Genomic DNA, 10,780 nt, shown 5'->3' with positions numbered 1-10,780 from the left:
CCCAAATTTCAGGTACATTACTATGGGTTTTTTATCACATACCGATCCATTCCTAAACAATATAGTGATTGGTGTTGGATGGTTTGGCTCTGTTTATTCTTTTCGGGGTTCACTGTACTTCTTTAATCTAATGATTTATAGACTTTGACAGGAGGTGTTGCTAAAAGGGTAGAGCAACTGCTTTGCAAGTGAAAAGCCCTGAGTTTCAATGCCAGTATTACCAGTCCCAACATCCCACCAAAACCAAAAAAGTCTATTTAGAGCTCTAGTCTTCAGGAAATTTAGAAAAAGAATTTAAGCATTGAGTATATTTTTAACAAAATTAGCGAACACCACTAATTTTCTTCCAAATAATCAAATATGGAGCCCACACTTTCATGCTTCACAATATAATTTTAGAGCTCTTAAAATGGTTAAGAACACTCCTCATTGTTACAGTGCTGAGAAGTCATGAAAAAAATTCTTAAGAACAGAGGCTGGGCAGAGTGATTCATGTTTGTAGCAATACCAGCTACTTGGTAGGCAGATGATCACAGTTCTAATCCAGGGAAAGCAAAAAGTTAATGAGACCTGGGCTAGTGATATGGCTCAAATGGTATACTCCCTGCCTAGCAATTACAATGCCCTGAGATCAAACCCCAATACTACAAAATAAAATCCCACAGTTAGCAAGACCCCATCTCAAACAGTAAGCTGAGCATGTTATTGTGTGCCTGTTTTCTAATTGGTGTCCCAAGTCCCACCACCCCCAAAATAATCCAATCTGTGTGATGTGGCATAGGGAGGAGGATCAAGGTCTGAGGGCCCACCCTGGGTAAAAACTCAAGAGACCATAGCTGAAAAATAACTAAAAGAAAAATGGGATAGGGGTATGGCTCAAGTGGTAGAGCAGCTACCATGCAAGTAAGAGACCCTGACTTCAAACACCATGATTATCAGAAATTTTTAAAAAGAACAGAATCTGAGAATGCCTTACTTGCCTAGCATAGTCAAGGAACTGGGTTCAATCACCAGCACTGGAAAAAAAACAAAAATTAAATGAAAAACTGTTCTTACATTGTTAATACATGCAGGTACACTTAATTTTTAATTTCAAACTCATTATTTTATAACCCAACTCATTAGGAAACAAAACTGAGGATACTCAAAACAATGATCATGTGCACTAAAGGAAATTCCTAAACAATTCTAACAATGTTTGGAGAAATGAAAACATAACCGCCTCAAAGGATACTTTCCTCAAATACTACTATTTGATTGACTGGCTTCTAATGTATTCATTAATAATCCAGAGGAACTGTAACAGCACAATTATGTCAATTGAAAGAGATGACTTCAAATTATTGACTTTCCAACAGCACCTGACCCAGTGACTCAGGCAGACACAATATGAATTTGTTGATTAAGTAAACATGTGATGACATCAAATGCAGATCAAGCTTTTTGTCTGTCAATTTGCTCAGTATGTCAAAAAGCTGTCAAAAAATAGAATTATAAATACCATTTTGAACAATGCTGTATCACTTGGCCTCAGGAACAGTCACTTTTACCTGCCAATCTTTTTTTTATATTTTGTAACAAAGCATAACCCAGGTGAATATAATCTTCAATGCCAGGGCTCTCAGGCATTTTTATGCTGTGAAGCTCATCAGCTGTTCTGCTTTTTGTGATATCATCTAAGTATTTTTAAAGGGCAGGCTTTTTTGTGTGAAAAAAAGAAAAGAAAGTCTGAAAACCAGTGATACAAAAAACTGTATAATCACAGTTTATTCACATCTAGATTCCACTTGCGTACTTGCATCAGACTGCATTCTTTTACTGCTCAAAATGCTTCTCTTCCAGTACCACTCCTCTTGCCAAATTATATCACTAATCATTCTCACAACTATTTTGATTGATGGCTTTAAAATACTACTTCTTGGGTCAGAGATGTAGCTCAGTTGTAGAACACTTGCCCAGTATGTGCAAAGGTCCTGGGTTTAATCCTCAGCACAGAGGGGAAAAATGTATGTGAGTGTGTATATATATTCTTTATTATAAGTTTTATTCTTTTCCAAGTTTGCTAAAATAAGTACATACTACTCATAGAGTAGAAAATTATTTCATCTTTTGAAATATCTTTGTCTGAAATCTCCTTTCTAGCTACAGGAGTTTTTTTAAGACCCTGAAATTTTACATCTGGCTAGCCTCACTCTATTTCTTTTTGCAGTGGTAATGAAATTTGAACTCACGGCCTCAGGCATGGTAGTCAGGCACTCTAACTGCTTGAGCCACTCCACCAGTCTATACTCTCCGTACATTCAGCACCCATCTCTTCCTTTCAAGTAATTAAGGTCTCTAAATTCCATCACTCCATCTCTATAAATAATTCAAAATATCCCTGCAGTGAGCTGCCTCTCCCTCTCCTAAGAGTTATTTCAGTAGAAAAATCAGAAACCTCTTCCAAAAATGATTTCTGCTCAAATATTGTAATTCTTGTCCAACCAAAGTTCCTAATATCTAGTTATCCAGTTGCAAGGTTAAATTAGCTACCTCTTATCTGTCAGAGCACCATAGACATTTGGCAATAAAACTTATTCTTTAAGACCAGATATCTTCCTTCTGGAAAAAGCTTCAGTGGCTGAACATTTATTGACTATATGTAATGATAGTGCACTACAGTGAGACAGCTTTCATGTGAGTGAGCAACAAATTGTAAGACTTATTAATTAAAATCTGGGTTTAATGGCACATACCTATAATGTCAGCAATCGAGCATCTGAGGTAGGAGGCCAGCCTGGGCTACACAGCAAGCTCATGTCTCAAAAAATCAAAATTAAGCTGGTGGCAGGGTTCAAGTGGTAGAGCACTTGCCTAGCATGCATGAAGCCCTAGATTCAATTCCCAATACTTAAAAGAATAAATAAAGTTGTGTTAAAACACAAAAATCCCATACCACTTACTTGACTAGAAAGGTTCTTAAAGACACTGTGCTGTTAATATTTACCTTAGGCAACTTTAAGAGTGTTGAAGCTGGAATGTGGCTTCAGAGTTAGAGAGCCTCCCTAGCAGACACAAAGTCTGAATTCGCACCCTCGTGCCACAAAAAAAGTATTGAGCAAATGTGGTGTGCAAAAGATGCCTTCATTTACAAGTACACCGTGACAGTGAACTTGCAGAATCCTAAATCAACGTTTGACAACCAAGTTCCTGTGCATAATACAGTGAGCTTCAAAACTTCTTCTGGACTGAAACAATGCTCACCCTTTCTGTCCTCTCAGAGCTTGGTAGTCCTTGTCTTCCTGAAGGAATTTCTCGCACTGAAAGCAGTCAGCATACTTAGAAATGACAGTTCTTGTTTTAAATGTCCACGCTGACTTCTCAAGTCTTCAGAAGAATCCATCCCACCACAGAATATGATCTGCAGATTTTCTGAAATGATTCTGTAAAAAAGCAAATATTAGAAACAGTTATTCCAACTACTAACAATTATTTCAGATAATACACAATTTTGCTAAAAACATTCTCATTTTGTTCCTCATAATCTCTCCACATTCAACCTCAGAATTTTCTGAATACCAATGTGACCTATACCATCATTTCTATACCATCATTACCCCCAAATCATAGTACTGAATTTGTAGCCCTGGGAAACACAGTGACAAACCTGGTCTCAAAACAGCATCTACAAGCACCCACAGTAGCCCTGGTCGCAGAGCTGCTCTCCAGGACAGCAGTGCAGCAGGAGCCTTGTCAGGGCTCATTGAGCCTCAGACCAGTTCTGGGGGAAGAGGCAGTGGCTTCAGGGCAGGAGGAGAAGGTGTGACTTGCTTTCCCCTGTCACCAGCAAAGAGCACCAAGGGCGGGGCAACACCTTCCAACTGTTCCTGCCCCACAGCACAGAGTTCATAAGCTTCAAGTTGGAGCTCTGAGGCTTCTTCTGCACCAAGACCACCAGCTCTCTACGCAGTGCTGCTCCAAGGTTATCCATGGCTGTGCTTCCTCTGGGGTCTGGGGCCGGACCCCAGCGACGCCCACCCCGTGTCCGAGGTACTGCACGCCTGATCCCCCCACCGCCCAACGCACTGCCTGCTGACCCATGCCGCCTGCAACCCAATGCAGGGCACGCTGACCCCAGAACCCCGACACACCACATGCCTGTCCCCCGCTGCCCACAACTCGATGCACTGCACGCTGACCCCCAAAACCCGACACACCGACGCCTGACCGACGCCGCCCACAGCCGGATGGATGCACCACCCACAGCCCTCAGCACCACACGCCTGACCCCCTCCGCCCGCATCCTGGCGCACCTCCCGCCTGACCCACGCTGCCTGCAGCCGGACCACCTCCCGCCTGACCTCCGAGGCAGGACGCACCAGCACGCCTGACACCCGCCGCCTGATGCACCTCTCGCCTGACCCCGCTGCCCACAACCTGACCCACCGCACGCCTGACCTCCGCCGCCCCCATCCCGGTGCACCTCCCGCCTTACCCAGGCCACAGGCATCCCCACGCACCTCAAGCCTGACCCCCGCCGCCCTCATTCGGAAACACCTCCTGACTGACCCCTGCCACGCGCAGCCCAACGCACTGCCTGACCCAGATGCCCGCAGCCCTGTGCACTTCCCACCTGACCTCCGCCGCACGCCGCACCGCACGCCTGACCCCGCCAACCATAACCCGACGCACTGCACGCCTGACCCCCGCCGCTAGCATCCTGACCCACCTCCCGCCTGACCCACGCCGCCTGCAGCCCAACCACCTCCCGCCTGACCCCCGCTGCCCGATGCACCGCTCGCCTGACCCCGTCGCCCACAACCCGACGCATCGCACGCCTGATCCCTGCCGCCTGCAGCCTTATGCACCTCCAGCCTGCACTCGCCACCAGCATCCCCACACGCACCTCCGCCTGACCCGCGCCGCCTAAAGCACTGCACGCCTGACCCCGCCGCGCACATCCTGAAGCACCTCCCGCCTGACCCCTGCCGAGCACATCCTGAAGTACCTCCTGCCTGACCCACTCCGCCTGCAGCCCGACCACCTCCCGCCTGACCCCGCCGCCCACAACCCAACACACTGCATGCCTGATCCCCGCCGCCCGCAGAACCTCCCGCCTGACCCACCCTGCCTGCAGTCCGACCACCTCCCGCCTGACCCCCGCCACCTGAAGCACTGCATGCCTGACCCCCGCCCGATGCACCGCTCGCCTGACCCCGCTGCTCACAACCCGACGCACCGCAAGCCTGACCCCCGCACCCCGGTACCTCCAGCCTGACCCACACCGCCACCATCCCGACGCACATCCCACCTAACCCCCGCCTCTCTCAGCCCAACATACCTCCCGCCTGACCCCCGCCGCGCTCATCCCGAAGCACCTCCCACCTGACCCCCCGCCGTGCTCATCCTGAAGCACCTCCCACCTGACCCCCACCGCTTGCAGCCAGACACACCTCCTGCCCAACCCCAGCGGCCTGCAGCCCGACGCACCTCCCACCTGACCACACCGCCCGCTGACCCCGGCAACCCGACGCACCGCACGCCTGACCTCCGCCGTCCACAGCCCTACGCACCTCCAGTCTGACCCCGGCCGCCCGCTGGCCCAGCAACCCGACGCACCGCATGCCTAACCCCCGCTGTCCGCAGCCCAACGCACCTCCCGCCTGACTCCCGCCGTCCGCAGCCTGCCGCACTTCCCGCCTGACCCCGCTGCCGCAGCCAGACCCACTGCCTGACCACTCCCCCCATGCCGGCAGCCCGACGCACCTCCCACCTGACCACGCTGCCAACTGACCCCGGCAACCCGACGCACTGCACGCCTGACCTTCGCCGTCCACTGCCAGACGCATCGCACGCCTGACCTCTGCCGTCAGCAGCCCAACGCACCTCCCGTCTGACCCCCCGCCGCCCGCTGACCCCGGCAACCCGACGCACCGCACGCCTGACCCCCGCCGTCTGCAGCCAAACACCTCCCGCCTGACCCCCGCTGCCCGCAGCCAGACCCACTGCCTGACCGTCCCTCCCCATGGGGGAGCCCGACGCACCTCCTGCCTGACCCCGCAACCTGACTCAATGTCCTGCCTGACCCCACCACCTCCCCTATTTCCCCCCACCCCTACTTCCCGACCCGTCCCCACCGCCCGGGCCAACAGGACGCTCCTCAGATAGGAAGAGGGACCTACCATTGCCAAGCCCTACTCCGGAGTGCCATCACCCCACGCTGATCACCTTGCCCACTTTCTGAGACTGCCTGGGCTTGTGGGGCGAGCGCTGCCTGGCTGTGGGGCCAATACAGTAAGCCAAGGCCTGCCAGTGGGCGTGGAGTCCGTGCTGAGGCCCTGCCCTTCTCGAGCTTCCAGCGTAGGCGCTGCTCCAGGGCGCCCCCTGCCGGCCTCCTGTCAGTAGGCACTTTGCAGTGAACAAAGTTGAGTAAACTTGTCTAATTTTCTAGTACACTTATGCCCCTGCCTGGCGCTGAGAATGCTGGCAGCAGCCTGAGACTCCAGGACTGGGGCCCTGCTCGCCCCGGCGCCTGGTACCGCGCATGCAGGAGGACAGCGTGGACCCTCAGCTGACCATGGCCACATCTCCAGGAATCCAGGCGCTCATCCCTTGAAGACTCCACCTCACTAGTCTGTCTGCAAGTCCTCCAACGACGTCATCCTTCTCCAAAGCAACTTGATTTCCTGCTTGTGCAGTAAGCCACAGTATTTCTTGCTGTCCCCTCCTGAGTAGCTGTGATTATAGGAATGAATAACCAAAGCTGGCTCTTCTACTTTTTAGGTGTCTCTGTGATAAACAAGTGTAGTTCTCCTGTTACTAAATATTTAGAAAACATGTGTGCTGCAAAAATATTATTTAATATTTTTAAATGAAATGGAAGGGTGGAATACTACAAATTCAACTAGCAAAAGAGAACTTTTTGCACAGGTAAGGTTTGACCTACATGGAATTAATCACTATTTCTTTACATTGTTATCCGTTTTATATATTCACTTCATTTATTTAAAATTATCAAGTAATGTGCTATTAGCAAATTCACACATTGCAAGTTCAGCTGAATCCCCTCTCAAGTCTGACTCTCTTTAACCCCAGACCTCATAGAAATAGAATTCAGTGCATTTGCATGTGTGTACTTTAAGATAGTAAAATGTTTATTTTCTGTTTGCACAACCTTCTATGCTCATGTAGACATTCCCCTCCTTTGTCATGACTGTTGTATGATTTTCAAAAATGGCTGTACCACAGTGCAATTGGTCCTGTCCCACTGATGACTGCTTCCAGCTTTTCATGATTGTAGATGATCCTTGAGGATGTCTCTTATAGATGCTCAAGTGTTTCCCCCCGGGTTCGTGGCAAAAAGTGAAGTTGCGTATATAAAGTTGTATATATTTAAATTTCAATAGATGCTCCTGAGTTGCTTATACTGATTTTAACTGTTAATGCTAGTGTCATTCAAAGACATAAGGGGAAGATATCCATATGAGAGGCATAAGAATAATTATGCATGAGACTTTAGAACAAGACAGTATAAGAACCATTGCAGCTTTTGTCTTGTAATTTTGTTCTTATTTTGTGGTTGGTACTCAGGGCCATGAGCTAACTAGGCAAGCATGCTCCCACTTCACTTGAGCCACACCACTGGTCCTTTTGCTTTTACATTGTTTTTGAGATAGGATCTTGCACTTATTTTCTCTCTCTCTCTCTCTCCCTCTCTCTCTCTCTCTCTCTCTCTCTCTCCCTCTCCCTCTCCCTCTCCCTCTCTCTCTCTCTCTCTCTCTCTCTCTCTCTCTCTCTTTCTCTCTTTCTCTCTTTCTCTCTTTCTCTCTTTCTCTCTCTCCCCCACCACATCTTTGGCCTGGACTGGCCTCAGATGGAGATGATCCCAAGTATTTGGGATTATAGGATTGATCCACCACGCCTGACTTCTTTTTAGATATAGTAGAGTCTCTCTAACTTTTGCTTGGGCTGACCTCAAAACACAAACCTTCCATCTATTCATCCACAGAAGCTGGGATTATAAGCATGTGCCACTGCACTAGAGCTTTTAGGGTTAAAATTCTCAAGTTAATTTTTCAAGGAGAAATGATTACTTTGGAAACTTTAAGAATGGGAAACATTTAGGAGTGTATAGCTCAGTGGTAGAGCCCAGCATGCATGAGGTCCTGCGTGTGATCCAGCACCACATAAAAATGAATATCCCAGTGGGACTTATGGTCCATCTGCCATGAAAGAGCCCTGAGATGGCTGCTGGAGCAGAGCACTTGTGTGGAAGCAAAAATAAGGAGAAAGGCCTCCTGCTTAATTCTGTGCTACTCATTCACCTACAGTGCAGTGGGCGACTATAAATGAATTATGGATCTATGGAATGTATGGTACAGCAGTCAAGTAGTGTTCTAAAAGAATGTAATGATGATTGGGAAAAAGATACCTAATTATACCCATAGGGTTGTCTAAATTGTGATTTTGTTTTGTCTTTTTACAGGACTGGAGTTTGAACTAAGGACCTTGCACTTGCTAGGCAGGCACTCTGTGACTTGAACCACCCCACACAGATTGCATTTTAAAATTTATATGTTTACATACAAAATGAAGCAGAAGTACACAAAGTGTTAAAAATAGAATGTGAAGTAAGGAACATGTTGGGTTTTTTTTTTTTTTGCTATTTGCATTTCTTTGTTTTCTAGTTATTTTCCAATGAAAATGTCTGTGTGTTCAGAAAATAGGTCATGCTGTTAACAATGTATTTTTGTTTTTAATATGATAGTGCTGATTTAGGGTCACCTGAAGAGAAATTCACAACTAACTACCCTGGGTGATTCTACTTCAAAGATTGGCAGGTAAAGTAAAATAGCATCCATGCATTTGGCAAATACATATCCAAAAGGAACTATAGGAATGTAGTGTTTATTTTTTAAATTGTAAATAATACACCATGTATCATGTCCTCCCCTTAACTTGTTTCCTTGTATGTGTTGTCCCGTTCAGCACTAAGGTAAGCCCTAGACTATTGAATAGAGTTGATTTGAATATTAAGTATAAATCTGACTTTGAGAGCCAAGTGTGAGAAATTGTCCTGAAATGAGTCCTAGCTACCAGCAACCTGAGAGATTTTCAATCTTTTGGAGACACTTGAGGGATTGTGCAGATCTTACTGTGGTATCCTTCTTGGCTAGTTCTTTTGCAGAATACCCTGGCTACCTCAATCCAGTGTTCCACCACCCAGGCTTGATCTGAGTCCTTCATGCTCTGATCTCCCAGGGAGGTGGTGATGACAGAGGAAACCATGGTGTCAAACTGATTGATGGTGGTGTGGATGCTGGGTGCTAGGTAATTCTTGTACTTCATGTCCCACTGAAACCAGATGGGCACCACCTTTTTAAGCAGCACTTCTGCTTGAATCACATATCGACAGAGACTGGGATTGACAAGTTACAAATGTGACACATCTTTGTCACACGCATTATTGTTACACAAACATGTACAATTAGTCCAGCACTCAGCGGATGACCACAGTCACCACAGGGTTCAGTCACTGCTTCCTTTCCCTGAAGGTGTTGGTTCCTCAGAGGATTGATCTCCAGAAACAGTTTTCAGTTAGTGCTTCCCTGTCCCTAGAAGCACAGAAGAGACACAGGGGCCTTGAACACATGAGCCCCACTGCAGCCTCATCACGAGCTCCTGCCTTTCCTTGGTGCCTACGACCAAGACATAGATGACCTCATTTGTTGCCTGTGCCAGGATTTCAAAATCAAGGTTGAGTCATGAGATAGCTGCCCACACTCATTTTATGAGTGGGACAAGGAGGATCCATACCAAGGTATTGTGTAGACAGGTTAGCAATGGATGTTGGAATTCCAGGAAAGGAGGCTAAGTGTTTGACTAGCAACTGGGTAGCTCTTTGAGAGGGAAAAGAGAAGTTGTGGTCACCTTAGGGACCCTGGGATTAGGATGAATGTGTGTGCATGTATTTTTGCCTCAGTGTGCATTTATGTGTGGGTCTAATCACACATGTGCACATGAACTTCTGTGACAGCATTTGTACTTATCTGCATCTGTTTGCAAATGTGTAAGCATCTCTGTGTGCACATGAGTTTGTGTTCATATAAGCCATTGTGTGTCTGTATGTATTTGTCTCTGTGTACACACTTTTGATTTTCTCTAGATAAAGCCATGGAACTCAAGTCTATGTTAACTTGGGGTTCTCTGGTTTTTTTTAGAGTCCATGTATGGCTATCTAGCCCAGCCTGGATATGAACTTTAATACTCCCAGCCTCATCCTCCCTAGTTTTGAAATTATAGTTGTGCAACACCTCATCGAATCTATATTCCATTCTTATTGCTTCCCTTCTTCTAAATTTCCCAATACTCATTTAGTGCATTGCCTACAGGAATCAACTGCCAGAAAGTGTCACAGGAAATACAGGTACTAGACACGATGAAAAACTGATGACTTCCTGGGAATTGGATGCTAGGATGCTCCCCCAGGGAGCAATCAGGAAGACTGGGAAGGTCCTGAGATCTCTAATGCTCTGCTGAGAGTCACATACCTGGTTTAATTAATGTAGGTGCCATCTCTGACCCCAGCTCTGTGTCCCCAATATTGGAACAGTGACGGTACACAGACCACTGGGGTGGGCTGTGTGAGTCAGACTATGCCAACCTATCCTATGAGCTAGACTGGGGGGTAGGGGTGCAACATCCTACTAGACCTTGGGGAGGGCTTGTCTGAAGAAGAGTTTCAGTTGTGAGTACCACTAGAGAAGCCCTCACTTTCTGGATGATGGACCATAGAATGTTA

The 10,780-nt window shown here is 47.2% G+C and overlaps 1 long non-coding RNA gene across 1 annotated transcript; it reads right to left on the bottom strand.

Moving 5' to 3' along the window:
- Window positions 1-60: 60 nt before the first annotated feature.
- Window positions 61-6,277, bottom strand: LOC141416837 (uncharacterized). Its single transcript, XR_012441413.1, has 3 exons — window positions 6,162-6,277; window positions 3,244-3,422; window positions 61-1,016 (listed from the first exon to the last, which is right to left on the bottom strand). It is a non-coding gene; the product is annotated as an uncharacterized lncRNA (long non-coding RNA).
- Window positions 6,278-10,780: the final 4,503 nt, after the last annotated feature.

The sequence above is a fragment of the Castor canadensis genome, chromosome 14 (genome assembly GCF_047511655.1).
Source record: "Castor canadensis chromosome 14, mCasCan1.hap1v2, whole genome shotgun sequence".
Taxonomy (NCBI): Eukaryota; Metazoa; Chordata; class Mammalia; order Rodentia; family Castoridae; genus Castor; species Castor canadensis.
The sequence above is the reverse complement of the archived record's forward strand: the minus strand, read 5'-3'. Positions and strand labels throughout refer to the sequence as shown.